Source organism: Bos indicus x Bos taurus, chromosome 13 (assembly GCF_003369695.1).
Source record: "Bos indicus x Bos taurus breed Angus x Brahman F1 hybrid chromosome 13, Bos_hybrid_MaternalHap_v2.0, whole genome shotgun sequence".
Taxonomy (NCBI): Eukaryota; Metazoa; Chordata; class Mammalia; order Artiodactyla; family Bovidae; genus Bos; species Bos indicus x Bos taurus.
The window spans coordinates 70,327,551-70,342,821 of NC_040088.1; the positions used below are offsets into that span (position 1 = coordinate 70,327,551).

The following is a 15,271-nucleotide window of genomic DNA, read 5'->3' on the forward strand; positions in this document are numbered from 1 at the left end:
TCTGGGACTTCAGATAAAAAAGCGAACTTTCCAGAAAACTATTGCTGCTCTTCTAGGAAGAGAGCCCATGGAAATGCGGTTTCCTCCTGTTGACCTCTCCTCCCCACCCCCAGGTCTAATTTGGAAAAGCCAGTGCTATGAAAACTCGGCTCACCTTTGAACCGAATGAGTGGAGTTTCTGAAAGGAGCTCTTTCTCTGAATGCCCCTGAAAAGATGAACTCTGACCACTTCATGATTCAGAGACCCAGAAAAATGAGAACCCAAGGACTTCAAAGGGGCAAAAGTTTATGCATTTCCTCCACTTGAGTCTAAACTGACTCCTCCCTTAGAGTTCACAATTCCTTTCTAGTTTAACTTAACATTGAAGAGTATTTCCCAGCCAAAAGAACTTTGGGCAGTTTTTAAAAAATAAAAAATGTTGATGAGTTTTTATGAAAAGTGGTTCAACACAATGACGTGTTGTCTCTGGTATCTACTCCCGAACATGATTCCATTGGAACTACATCAAGTCCCAAACAAGGCACCTCTTTTTCCTGACGTCTTGTATTAATTGGCTATTACTTAGTTCTCTCATGAGCTCTGCCTAATTTTATTATTTTTAAAATTTATTTTATTGAAGTGTAGTTGATTTACAATGTCATGTTAATTTCTATTGTATAGCAGAGTAATTCGGTTATATATATGTACATTGTTTTTCATGTTCTTTTCCATTATGGTTTATCACAGGATACAGAATATAGTTTCTTCTGTTATACAGTAGGACCTCGTTGTTTAGCCATCCTATATAGGTTGCATCTACAGTACTAATCCCAGATTCCCAATCCCTGTCTCCCTACTTGGCAGCCGCAAGCCTGTTCTCTGTGAGTCTGTTTCTGTTTCATAGGTCAGCTCATTTGTGTCATATTCTAGATTCCACGTATGGTGTTTGTCTTTCTCTTTCTGACTTCACTTAGTATAATACTCTCTAGGTCCATTCTTGTTGCTGAAAATGGCATTATTTCGTTGTTTTTGATGGCTGCATATTCCATTGTATATATATGTGCCACAGCTTCTTTATCCATTCAACTGTTGATCGACATTTAGGTTGTTTCCCTGTCTTGGCTATTGTAAATAGTGATGCAATAAACTAATTTTATTATTTTTAAAAGCAACCAGATGAGGGGCTTCGCTGGTGGTCCAGTGGCGAAGACTCTGAACTCCCAAAGCAGGGGGCCCGAGTTCGATCCCTGGTGGGGGAATTAGATCCCACGTGCTGCAACTAAGAATTCACATATTGCAACTAAAGAGATTCTGAGTGCGACAACTAAAGATTCTGAGTGCTGCAACTGAGGATTCCCTGTGATGCAACTAAGACCTGTTCCAGCCAAATAAATAAATAAATATTTTAAAAATAAACAAAAGCAACCACATGATACAAAAGAGCAAATAAATGAAAAATTGGCTATTATCTATCTCAATAATTTTCTTTTTAAAAATTCTTGTACCTTGCTCTCTAGAACGTCACATATATCAGTCAGTCAGTTTAGTGTCTTGGCCATATCCGACTCTTTGCTACCCCATGGACTGCAGCACACCAGGTTTCCCGGTCCATCACCAACTCCCGGAGCTTGCTCAAACTCAAGTCCATTGAGTTGGTGATGCCATCCAACCATCTTGTCCCCTGTCGTCCCCTTCTCCTCCTGCCTTCAATCTTTCCCGGCATCAGGGTCTTTTCCAGTGAGTCAGTTCTTTGTATCAGGTGGTGTGTATACATATCATATAGCACGTGTCGTTTTATAATCTCTGCAGTTAAATATCAAATGCGTTTCCAAGTTTCTGCCTCCCCTTCATAATCAAATTTTTAATGGGTATAAATGATGTTGATTTGTACATTGTTTTTACTGAATTACCCCGTTGATTGAAAGTTTAGACCGTTTCCAGTCCTTGATTTATATGAACGATTCAGTGGCATCTTTGTGCATATACCTTTCTGCTTTCATTAAGTAATTCCCAGGATTTCTAGATGAAAAAACACGAGTGTTTTATGGGCCTGTCAGTGATATTTTCTTCTGTTTGTAGATTTAACTTTTACTTTTAAATGAGAGATGCTAAAGTACTTCTGTGAATGCCCTCATGATGCAGCTATTACAATAAATTTCATTCTCCTTTTCTTTAATTGCATTAGTAACCTACTTCTAATATTGAAATATTTCTTAAGGGTGCTTTTTAAAAAATTGTTTTGGGTGATTAACTTATTAATATTATTGCCCAAATGGATAAGACGGGCCCCAGCTCTGAGCATATGTAAGATCCAGTTCAGTTCAGTTCAGTCGCTCAGTTGTGTCCGACTCTTTGCGACCACATGGACTGCAGCATGCCAGGCCTCCCTGTCCATCACCAACTCCCGGAGTATACTCAGACTCATGTCCATTGAGTCGGTGATGCCAAAGGCTTTTTTAGATGATGATCCCTAGTCTTAATGTACTTGAAAACCAGCGGTAATGTTGCCTTTCCCCTCAATGTGTCTCTAACATAAGTGAAACGTATTTATGGCTAGAGTAAGTAAAGCTCCACAAACTTGGACTGAGAAGACCTGGGAAAGAGAAGGATCTTTGCATTGACCTCTGGTGCACCAAGTTCATTCTGTCCATACCTCTCCTTGGCAAGTGTTATTCCATCCTCATTTCAACTGTGTGTAATTCTTTCCCATGATAAATTATTATAAACTAGGTAGTATTTAAGCATTACATTTTAAATTCCTTTATTGTTTATAATCAGGCATCATTTTGGCTAATTCCGGTTCATAGAGCCATTCACTCACCAACGCTAAGGCTCCGTCCATTACAGGCATGCTTTAATACTCCAGTGTGTTGTGCTTCGCAGATATTGCATTTATTACAGACTGAAGGTTTGGAGCAACCCTGCAATGAGCAAGTCTTTTGGCACCATTTTTCCAGCAACATTTGCTCACTTCTTGTCTCAGTATCCTATTTTGGTAGTTCTCTGAATATTTCAATTTTTTCATCATTATTGTACTTCTGGTGATCTGTGGTCAGTGATCTTTAATGTCACTTTTGCAAAAAGATCATGCATGATTCGCTGAAGGCTCAGATGACGGTTAACAATTTTCAGCAATAAAATATTTTTAAATTAAGGGGCATCCCAGGTGGCTCAGTGGTAAACAATCCGCCTGCCAGTGCAGGAGACACAAGAGATGCGAGTTCAGTCCCTGGATTGGGAAGATCTCCTGGAGAAAGAAATGGCAACCCACTCCAGTATTCTTGCCTGGAGAATCTCATGGACAGAGGAGCCTGGTGGGCTACAGTCCATGGGGCCACAAAAAGTCAGACACAACTGAGTGACTGAGCACACACACACACATACAATTGTTAGACATAATGCTATTTCACACTTGACAGATTATAGTTTAAATATAACTTTTATTTGCACTGGGAAACCGAAAAACGTGTGTGACTCACTTTATTGAGATTTTCACTTTACTGCAGGGGTCTGGAATCAAACCCATAATATCTCTGAGGTGAGCCTGTGTATGCAGGAGAAGCAGAGATACAACATGACCTTATAAATGGGATAATCTAGCTGGAGACTGAGGATGTGCATGCTAACGGCGTACAGGGTTATATGTGATATGATTTACGTCAATAAAATGCTTTACAATTCCAGAGGTGAGGGATCCTATTACAATACTGCTACTGCCCTTGTCTGATTAATAGGTGAGCAGAATGCTTGGTCTATAACACAGAAAGACTTTCAGACCTGCCTAACCTGGAATATTTTCCATGTTTGCTCCAGGTATACAGCCTGGAGTTCTGCCAAACCTGCTGCTCTTGAAAAGTGATTGCAAGGCACATTTTTTGAATCTGCTTACACCCCAGTTTGGTGTTATAAGATGTGATCTGCGAGTGGGATACCAGTTCAGGTCATAAACCTTTTTCAGGCACTGTATATTTGGCATCACTCCCTCCTAGGTTCATTTTGTCAAATGGAAAAAAAAAAAATATATATATATATATATGTATATATATCCAGGTTGGGAATCCTGCTGTTGGCTGTTTTAACTCCTGTATACCTTAAGTGGCTTAAAAGAAATGACTTACACCAACATTCATGCCAACAATTTGCAACTGTAACACTCCCCTCTTGACCACTGGGAAAGCACAAACACAAAGGCTTCACTCAAGAGACTCAAAATCAGCTAAGTCAAAAAAAAAGGTACATAGAAGAAAAAAAAGAAAATGACAAAGTAGTAGATGTATGATTAAAAGAATAAAAAAATCCTGCCAATTTGATTCATATAAGAATTCATGGTCATCGATACCACCTGAGGGAAAACAAATCATAAAGATGACTCAAGTTCAACAGGTTGAAAACGGTACCTATAATCTCCCCCACGTCCTGGTTCTTTTCTGGTGTTCTCAGGCTTATGAATCACAGCAAGTAGGTATCCAGCCAGGTACTCAAATTGGAAAGTTGGCAGGCTCCCTCATCCCTCATATTCCTTCCTAATTACATCCAAGCTATCACCAGCTCCACGGATTTCAGCTCCTAAACATCTCCTGCATCCCCACTTTTCTCGCCCCAACTTTCCTTGCTGTGATCTTATTGTGCTCAGAACTCTATCAGTTCAGTTTAGTTCAGTTCAGTCGCTCAGTCGTGTCCGACTCTTTGCGACCCCATGAATCGCAGCACGCCAGGCCTCCCTGTCCATCACCAACTCCCGGAGTTCACCCAGACTCATGTCCATCAAGTCAGTGATGCCATCCAGCCATCTCATCCTCTCGTCCCCTTCTCCTCCTGCCCCCAATCCCTCCCAGCATCAGTGTCTTTTCCAATGAGTCAACTCTTCGCATGAAGCGGCCAAAGTACTGGGGTTTCAGCGTCAGCATCATTCTCTTCAAAGAAATCCCAGGGCTGATCTCCTTCAGAATGGACTGGTTGGATCTCCTTGCAGTCCAAGGGACTCTCAAGAGTCTTCTCCAACACCACAGTTCAAAAGCATCAATTATTCGGCGTTCAGCCTTCTTCACAGTCCAACTCTCATGACCAACCAACATGACCACAGGAAAAACCATAGCCTTGACTAGATGAACCTTTGTTGGCAAAGTAATGTCTCTGCTTTTGAATATGCTATCTAGGTTGGTCATAACTTTCCTTCCAAGGAGTAAGCATCGTTTAATTTCACCATCTGCAGTGATTTTGGAGCCCCCAAAAATGAAGTCTGACAGTGTTTCCACTGTTTCCCCATCTATTTCCCATGAAGTGATGGGACCGGATGCCATGATTTTCATTTTCTGAATGTTGAGCTGTAAGCCAACTTTTTCACTCTCCACTTTCACTTTCATCAAGAGGCTTTTTAGTTCCTCTTCACTTTCTGCCATAAGGGTGGTGTCATCTGCATATCTGAGATTATTGATTTCTTCCAGTCCAGCGTTTCTCATGATGTACTCTGCATATAAGCTAAATAAACAGGGTGACAATATACAGCCTTGACGTACTCCTTTTCCTATTTGGAACCAGTCTGTTGTTCAATATCCAGTTCTAACCGTTGCTTCCTGACCTGCATACAAATTTCTCAAGAGGCAGATCAGGTGGTCTGGTATTCCCATCTCTTTCAGAATTTTCCACAGTTTATTGTGATCCACACAGTCAAAGGCTTTGGCATAGTCAATAAAGCAGAAATAGATGTTTTTCTGGAACTCTCTTGCTTTTTCCATGATCCAGCGGATGATGGCAATTTGATCTCTGGTTCCTCTGCCTTTTCTAAAACCAGCTTGAACATCAGGAAGTTCACGATTCACATATTGCTGAAGCCTGACTTAGAGAATTTTGAGCATTACTTTACTAGCATGTGAGATGAGTGCAATTGTGCAGTAGTTTGAGCATTCTTTGGCATTGCCTTTCTTTGGGATTGGAATGAAAACTGACCTTTTCCAGTCCTGTGGCCACTGCTGAGTTTTCCAAATTTGCTGGCATACTGAGTGCAGCACTTTCACAGCATCATCTTTCAGGATTTGAAATAGCTCCACTGGAATTCCATCACCTCCATTAGCTTTGTTCGTAGTGATGCTTTCTAAGGCCCACTTGACTTCACATTCCAGGATGTCTGGCTCTAGGTCAGTGACCACACCATCGTGAATATCTGGGTCATGAAGATCTTTTTTGTACAGTTCTTCTGTGTATTCTTGCCATCTCTTCTTAATATCTTCTGCTTCTGTTACTCTATACTACCTCCTAAATCTCCCTGCTTCAATTCTTGCTATCATAGGCTACTTTTCACAGAAGAGGAATGAAAACACTTGAAAGCCGTAAATCAGATCATGTGACTTTCCTTTTAAAAGCCTCCTGGTTATTCTTCAAATAAAAGCCAAGACCCTTATCCTAACCCACAAGACCTCATCTGACCTTACCCTTGACTATCTCTTCAACCATAGCTCCTCTGTCTTTCCCCACATCCCACCTTACTCCAGCCCCTCTGGTCTTCTTTCTTTTCGTCCAATGAAGCAAGCTTATTTTGGCTGTAGGGTATTTGCAAGGAGCTGTCCCTCAGTACTCTTGCCTGGAAAATCCCATGGACGGAGGAGCCTGGTAGGCTGCAGTCCATGGGGTCGCAAAGAGTGGGACACGACTGAGCGGCTTCACTTTCACTTTCACTCCCGCTCTCTGCCTGGAAAACTCCCTCACTGTTCACCGGGCAGGATGCTACTGTCATTCAAGTCTTAGCTCAGATGTCACCTCCTCAGTGAAGCCTTCCTTGATTCCTCAATTTTTTTTTTTAATTGAAGTATAGTTAATTTACAATTAGTGTTAGTTTCAATTGTACAGCAAAGTGATTCAGTTATATATGTGTGTGTGTGGGTGTGTATATTCTTTTCCAGGTTCTTTTCCATTATAGGTTTTTACAATATATTGAGTATAGTTCCCTGTGGTATACAGTAGGACCTTGCTGTTTATCTGTTTTATATATCATAGTGTATGTATATTAATCCCAAACTCCTAACATATCTCTCCCTCCCAGACCCCTTAATTTAAAGCCATCTGAAAATGACTCTTCAGCATTTCTCACTGGTAGGCTGAACCATAGAAAACTGCCAACATTCAGCCACTGCAGACCTATAAAACTTTCAGTTTTGTATGGTTAAACTAATACTCTCACTATAGCACATATTGGTATCTGCTGTTTTCATATGTGCTTATTTATTATTTCTCTCCACTGTTAGGATCTATCTTTGGTATGGTTAACTGATGCCTAAAATATTTTCAGGCACATTATAGAGAATGAATGAGTGAAGAATGAATGAATGGGGACTTTTCCTGGTGGCCCACTGGCTAAGACTCCACCCTCCCAATGCAGGGGGCCTGGGTTCAATTCCTGGTCAGGTAACTAGATCTCACATGCTGCAACTAAAGATCTGGCATGCTGCAATGCAAATTGAAGATCCCAAATGCTATAACTATGACTCAGCACAGCCAAATAAATATTGTTTTATGAAAAGAATGAATGAATGAATGATGTGGTCTCTGTGTATCTCCCTCATTAACTTTATACTCCGTGAGGCCAGAGGCTTTATGTATTTTGTTCATACTCCAGAGTTTCCCTGGGATGGTGGTGATGGTGTCTTATGTGGAATGAATAAATGGATGAGTGTCTTCTAACTCAGAGTTTAGTAATTCTCTCTCCACTTCCTCCCTTCTGTTGCAATCAGCCAAGTGTCTGGATTTAATAATATGGAAAATTTTTAAATTCTCTGAGAACCCAATTCAACCAGAATTTTTTCTACATAAAACAATGATCTAGATCAAGGGTTGGCAAACATTTATAAAGGGTCAGATAGTACAAGGGTCAGGTTTTGGTGGCCACACAATCTCTGTTGCAGCTACTTAGTTCTGCCATCAAAACATGAAAGTAGCCAAAGGAAGTATGTAAATAACTAGACTTGAATATGAACCAATAAAACTTTATTTATAGAAACAGGAAGTAGGTAGTATTTGGCCCTAGGGCCATAGCTTACCTTTCATCTATCATCTAGGCTAATGACTTGACCAACAACAACAACAGCAACAAAAATACAAGTGGTTTTGATAGATAGTTGGAAGGATGTTTTCAAATCTCATATGACAAAGTACATGCCATAAACTAACCTCATTATTGGGGAAAAAAATGAGGAGCCTTGGTGATATTTCACAGGTCAGCGATGTTTTCAGTCATGAGCACTTGGTCTTGCAAAGATGATTACAGTCTGGAGGAAATTTATGGCTCGCACATCCCTTAAATGTTTGGACGAGCCTTCAGGCTATAACAAAAGACACTGTTGCCTGTTCCCTTACTGAGTGTGTGAGAAACTCCCTTTAATGAGAACAGCACATGTTGATGGAAAAAAAAAGAAATAGAACAAATCCTGACATGTTTTAAGTCACTGCCTGGCCTCGTTTCTTTCTGTTTCGTTGCTTTCTCCAGCTCATTTAGGAGATATTTCTCTTTCACATGCCTGATAAATCTCCCAAGATGAATTCCAAACTCAAGAAGAAAGCGTGCAGTGTGATTTTGAATGACTGCCGCGTGTAGATACTCTTCAGCTCATATTACATGACATCTTGGAGATGCTTGGATTGGGCAGAGGTTATGGGGAACTCTCTTGGTGTCCAGTCAGAGCAGGTTGGCCACCCAAAGATCAGGGATTATTAGTCTTCTTCCAGGATGACAGAAGAATTATTGATAGTTTCAGGGTGCCAGGCTTTATGCTAAGAGTTCCTTGTTTAATATCTCACTTAATCATGCAGCAGCTCTATGACATAGGTGGCAGCACTGTGGCTCCTGTTTGCCGCACTGTAGACTCCAGGTTTTGTAGCTCTGGGCCAGAGCACTTGAAAATGTACTGTCTGGCACCTTGGAGCACTGGCACCTTGGTGAAGCATGTTGCTTTCACTGTGCCCTCAAAGGGAAAAATTTGCACCCCATCATTCTTTTTTCCACTGGAAAGTTTGAAGAATCATGACCCACGTACTCCTGGGTACTTTAAAAAATCTTTGCAGAGCAGGGGGAGAGTAAGGCTATGAAAAAGCAAGAGTTATATCCAGTAATAATTCTCTAGAAAGAATGAATTACATGTTTATAAAAGTGAACACAAGACCTGGGCCTTTTAAATAATGTATTATATCAGAGAATAATCTACTGTTTTTCACAAAACATGACTAATGTAGCACATAGCATAACTAATAACGACAAAGGGTATTATAAGATCACATAAAAATGTAGAAAAATCCTGTTATCCATAGGTTGGAATGTTACTGCCACGGTTTTTACCTCTCATTCCAGCCCTCAAAAATCCCAGGTGTTAAGTCATCCTCAGGTATTGTTTCTAGTCCATTGACTCCAATAATCAGCAGAAAAATATTCACTTGACAATTACTTTATTCCCCCTGCTGAGTGGGTCTGTTTCTCCAGTGGATTGGACCAGCAGAGTATCAAGGAAAAACCCAACACATCCCAAACCTGTGAAATCTCTGTGAGGAGAAACAAAGGAAAAACTCCCCTGCCATGGGGGAATGTCTCTCTAAGGTCAGAGACCACAGAGAAGAATACTGGAGTGGGTTGCCATTTCCTTCTCCAAGGGATCTTCCCAGCTTAGGACTCAAACCCAGGTCTCTCACACTGCAGGCAAACTCTTTACCATCTGAGCCACCAGGAAACCCCCACAGAGAAGTTATTTTTCCCAAATGGAAGAGGATCACCTGCCGCTTTTATTCCACTATTTCAAAAGAGGATCTGCCAGTGACCTCTCTACACTCCCCAAATAAGTGTTCAAACTTAAGCGTTCCTGAATACTAGCATCATATTCTATAGATCAGGGATCCTCAACCCCTGGGCCATGAACTGGTACCAGGGGCCATGGCCTTTTAGGAACTGGGCCACACAGCAGGAAGTGAGTGGCAGGCTAGGGAGGGAAGCTTCGTCTGTATTTACAGCCACTTCCTAACCTCACATTTCTGTCAGATCAGCGGCAGCATCATGATGAGTTGTATAATTATTTCATTGTATATCACAGTGTAATGATAAATAGAAATAAAAGTGCACAACAAGTGTAATGCACTTGAATTATCCTGAAACCAACTCACCCCCCGCACCACCACCGCCAGTCTATGGGAGAATTGTCTTCCATGAAACTGGTCCCTCGTGCCAAAAAGGTTGGGGACTGGTGCTGTAGGTCATAGTGTAAGGAGAGGGCTCAAGGTCAGGTCTGTTCCCGCATGCAGTCCCTGTGTTTCCTCCCTCTCTGTTTTGGTGCAACAGAAGGCACCTCAAGAGATCAGCTAATTACTCCCCTTTGTGCAACTTTGTGTTATAAAATCTCCCTGACCCAGATCTGATTCTTCCCCATTTCCTCCAAAGGCTTTCCAGTGTGCTCAGTGGTAAAGAATCTGCCTCTCATTGTAGGAGAAGCAGGTTCGATCCCTGGGACGGGAAATGGCAGCCCCCTCCAGTATTCTTTTCTGGAAAATCCCATGGACTGGGGGCTACAGTCCATGGGGTTGCTAAAGAGTCAGACTTGGCTTAGCGACCAAACAACAATTTCCTCAAACAGCTCAGTAACCATCTCTCCTTGCCTTTACATCCCACACAGTAGCCATCAGGCAAGAAGGTTTTCTTCCCCAAAATGCTCATAGCACTGAATCTAAGCCTTAGATGCTCCAGTGCTAGTCCAAATTTCCTGCTTTGTAAGGTTTATGTATATTTTAGTTTAATTCCTAGACTGTAAACTCTCAAAAGATAGATAAGGTCCACGCCCCATTCATCTTTGCATCCACTTGCATCCTTAGCATCACCTGGCATGGCATTTCACCCAGCCAGGATTGGAACAGACATCTGCATATTCCTGATTTGTAAGATGAGAGATTGAATGAGATTATATCCAGGGATCCCGTCTATAAAATTACACAATCAGTGTGAGAACAAAGAAGCACCCTCCCCCAGGACCCTGAGTCCCCTCTCTGAGCCACATGATGCATCCTTTCCCTACACTGACGAGTTTTTCTCACAGCAAAGCAATTCTCTTGCTATTGATCCTCATTTTCTTTCAAGCCTCTTTTATTCCCAGTCCTTCTGTAGAGTTGATGGACTAAACTACAAACCTGGTTTCAGATGTTCTGTCTCGAACTAGGGCTGTAATGTAAATCAGCTGTTCCAGGAATGAGTTTTGCTGACACGTATTGACATTAGCAATCATAGGACCAGTCCTACGGGGCTCGGTATTACAATCAGTCCGGGTTGCAGGTGTTTCGGTTACCCGTGGCTTTGGCACACCATTCTGTTCTTCATTGCACTAGTTTTTCATTCTTACAGAGACACAAATGTCTAAGCCAGAAAGAATTGTAAGAGGCCCCTAGAAACGGCAATTTTCTGTATTTTATCATGTTTCCTGGTGGGTGAGTGAAAGATTTTGTAAACAGAAAAATGTTGCCCTCATTTAAGTTTGGTATTTACAAATGGAACACAATGCTGCTTCTGAGCCTTTACACATGACATTTTTTCCCACCATCATTATCATCATTATTGACCATAACAACCATTATTGAGTACCCAAAAGCTGGAATATTCTTTCCATCTTCTCCATGAAACACACATGCTTAAAAAGTTTGTTCTAACCTGAGCTTCTGAAGGCGACTTTGCCTGATAACCCTGCTCACTTTGTCCACTTGCCTCATTAGAACTTCCTGAACATTTAGCCATCACTCTATAGAGATGTAGTTTAAATGACTATTTGGAATATGGGGGCTTTTAAGGGGCAGATATAATTGACATATAGCCTTATGTTAGTTTTTGGTGTGCAACATAATGATTCACTGTTTGTAAAGACTACAAAAGGATCACCACAGTAAATCCAGCTAACATGTCACCATACATAGTTACAAAATATTTTTCCTATGATGAGAATTTTTAAGATTTACTTTCTTAGCAACTTTCAACTATGCAATGTAGTATTATTAGCTATAGTCACCACGCTATACATTTCATCCTCATGACTTACTCATTTTATAATTCGAAGTTTGTATGTTTTGACCTTCATCTATTTGGCCCAACCCCTAACTCCCCACCTCTGTCAACCACCACTCTCATCTCTGCATCTATGAGCCAATTTGAGTTGGTGGAGGTTTTTTGTTGTTGTTGTTTTTTATAAGATTCTACATATAAGTAAGATAATACAGTATTTGTCTCTGTCTCACTTATTTCACTTCGTGTGTAACACCTTCAGGTTCCATTCATGTTGTTGCATGTGGCAAGATTTTATTCTTCTTTATGGCTGAAAATATTCTGTTGTACATATATCCTACCTCTTCTTACCCATCCGTCTACTGATGCATGCTTAGATAGTTACCATATCTTGGCTGTTTTAAATAAAGTTGCCATGATATGGCGGAGAAGGCAGTGGCACCCCACTCCAGTACTCTCGCCTGGAAAATCCCATGGACGGAGGAGCCTGGTGTGCTGCAGTCCATGGGGTCACTAAGAGTCGGACATGACTGAACAACTTCACTTTCACTTTTCACTTTCATGCATTGGAGAAGGAAATGGCAACCCACTCTAGTGTTGTTGCCTGGAGAATCCCAGGGACGGGGGAGCCTGGTGGGCTGCCGTCTATGGGGTTGCACAGAGTCGGACACGACTGAAGTGACTTAGCAGCAGCAACCATGATATGGGGGTGTTTATACCCTTCTGAGTTAAGTGTTTTTATTTTCGCCAGATAAATACCCAGGAGTGGAATTGCTGGATTATGTGGTAGTTCTATTTTTTATTTTCTGAAGAAGCTCCTTACTGTTCTCCATAATGGCCACCAGTAGTATTTTCATTTACACCAGTAGTGTACAAGGATTTCCTTTTCTCCACATCCTTGCCAACACTTTGTATTTATTGTCTTTCTGATAACAGCCATTCTAATAGGCAGGAGGTGATAACTGCATTGTGGTTTTGATGGGCATTTCCCTGATAAATAGTGACACTGAGCACCTTTTTATATGCCTGTTGGCCATCTGTATGTCTTCTTTGGAAAAAATGTCTTTTCAGATTCTCTGCCTATTTTTAAATTAGGTGACCTTCAACACTGAGGCCCGCTATGGTGGGTATTTATGAAATCTGTACATTTCAATGACATAACAATTGTGGTTCTTTTACACACAGATGGGAAGTAAGATTGGGCAAATTGTTAAATGGCATTGTGCTCAGGGAATGGAGGGATATTTGGGTCCTGATGGAGATGACAGCTACCTCTCATGGGCAAGTTTCCACAGGGAATGAGGATGGAGAGGCCGAGATGGGGGCCCCTCAGTTTCCCAACCAAGGATTTTAAAAGCTGTTTGTTTGGGAATCCTAGGGGTGAGAGAGGGGAGCTGGAACATTCTATAATACTTAGTCAGCCTCCCCTACTGCCAATTCTGCCAAATTCAGACCCTTGTGGCCTGAGAGAAACAATAACAAATTGAAGCAAAAACAATAGTTGATAACTAAATGTAGCATTGGCCCAAAACCCCTATATAAATATATATCTGTAAAATCTAATGAGCTGGTTTGGACTATACAGAATACTCAGTTTTCCCTTGATATAATCTAGTTTCTTCCAAGTAACTTCTGCTCTGTTTCTCATCGAAACCGCAGCTTTGGTTAGAATGTTCCTGCTGAAGGTAATCAAACACTGACTATTTCATCTCCATTTTACAGTGGTCTAAACCAAGTGTTGGTAAACTTTTTTTTTTTTGGCAACGGGCCAGTTAGCCAATATTTTTGGCTTTGCTGACACACCATATGGTCTCTGTCACAACTATTCAGCTTTGCCATGGTAGCACAAAAGCAGCCAGAGACAATATAGAAATGAATGGGCATGGCGGTATTCCAATAAAACTCTACTTACAAAAACAGAGAGTGGGCTGGATATGACCCACAGGCCATCATCAGTCAGTGGCCCATGTATGCTCCGCTGAGTTCTGGATCTTTCAGAGCCAAGGCAGCCTGGCCAGCAGCAGGGAAATTGAACTAGAGGAAGCAGCAAGAGAGAATGTGTTTTCCCAGATGCTGTGCACTGAGCTGACCTAAGCTGTACTTGGCTTCATCGCTGGGAAGAAGAGAAAGGGTACGGGGAGTAAGGGAGGGACGGTTGGGCTGTCTCAGACCCAGGATCACCTTTTACTTTGGCTACATGGAGGCAAGAAGCAGAGCGTCCTTCACCTTTCAAGGAAGACCCGGCACTCTTACCCACCTGACCTTTATGATGACCCGGAAGCTCATCAATCCGTTGCCAGAACTCATCTCTTTGGAGCATAGGGTCAGATGAGGAAATGAGACCAAGGGAGGGAAAGAAAAGAGGATCTTGAAGAATCTGCCCTACAAGGATTATAGGAATCTGAGGAAAGAAGGCAACCCGGGTCATTGATTGCCCAAAGCCCAAGATAGTCACAAAGTGATTTCTGGAGAAATACAGCCTGACTCCCGGTGCCTTTGGTCTGTATCCACTGTTGCTATCTTTATCATCACAAAATTGTCCTGGAACTTACCTGACAGTCCAGTGGTTAAGACTCTGCCTTCCAGTGAAAAGAGGGTATGGGTTCGCTCTCTGGTTAAGGAGATGAGATCCCACATACCTCGTGGCCAAAAAACCAAAAAAACATAAAACAGAAGCAATGTTGTAACAAATTCAATAAAGACTCAAAAAATCTTCAAAAAAAAAAATCGCCCTCTTCTTTAGGATGTGGCCAGGTGGCACAGTAGTAAAGAATCCACCTGCCAATGCAGGAGATGAAAGATTTGTGAGTTCAATCCCTGGCTCAGGAAGATCCCGTGGAGTAGGAAATGGGAACCCCCTCCAATATTCATGCCTGGAAAATTCCACGGACAGAGGAGCCTAGTGAGCTACACAGTGCATACGGTCACAGAGTCAAACACCGCTGAGCACACAGCATTAAACAAAAATAAAGCTCACTCACAGATTGAAGGCTAAGTTGAACATGTGCATGATTGTGCCAAGCAGAGAGATTTAGTATCTCACAGAAGCCCACAATTCCTGCCTATGACGGGTACCTCTTTGCCCCCACCGTGACGGGTCATTCGTCACCATCATTGTAGAACACAAATAGCATTTTTGAAGAGATTTGGGATTAAGAACGGGCACCAGGCCAAATGAAGGACCACAACTTTCCTGGCTTCTCCAGCGTTGTAAAGCTCTTCAGAGAGATCAATCAGTTACAGCTTACTCGGAATCTAGATTACCATGATATGATGTCTGGGAA

The 15,271-nt window shown here is 41.7% G+C and overlaps 1 protein-coding gene across 3 annotated transcripts in view; it reads left to right on the forward strand.

Annotated features, from left to right (window-relative positions):
• CELF2 (CUGBP Elav-like family member 2) overlaps window positions 1-15,271 on the forward strand; it is an 884,302-nt gene that overhangs the window by 326,989 nt on the left and 542,042 nt on the right. The gene's annotated exons all lie outside the window — the stretch shown is intronic.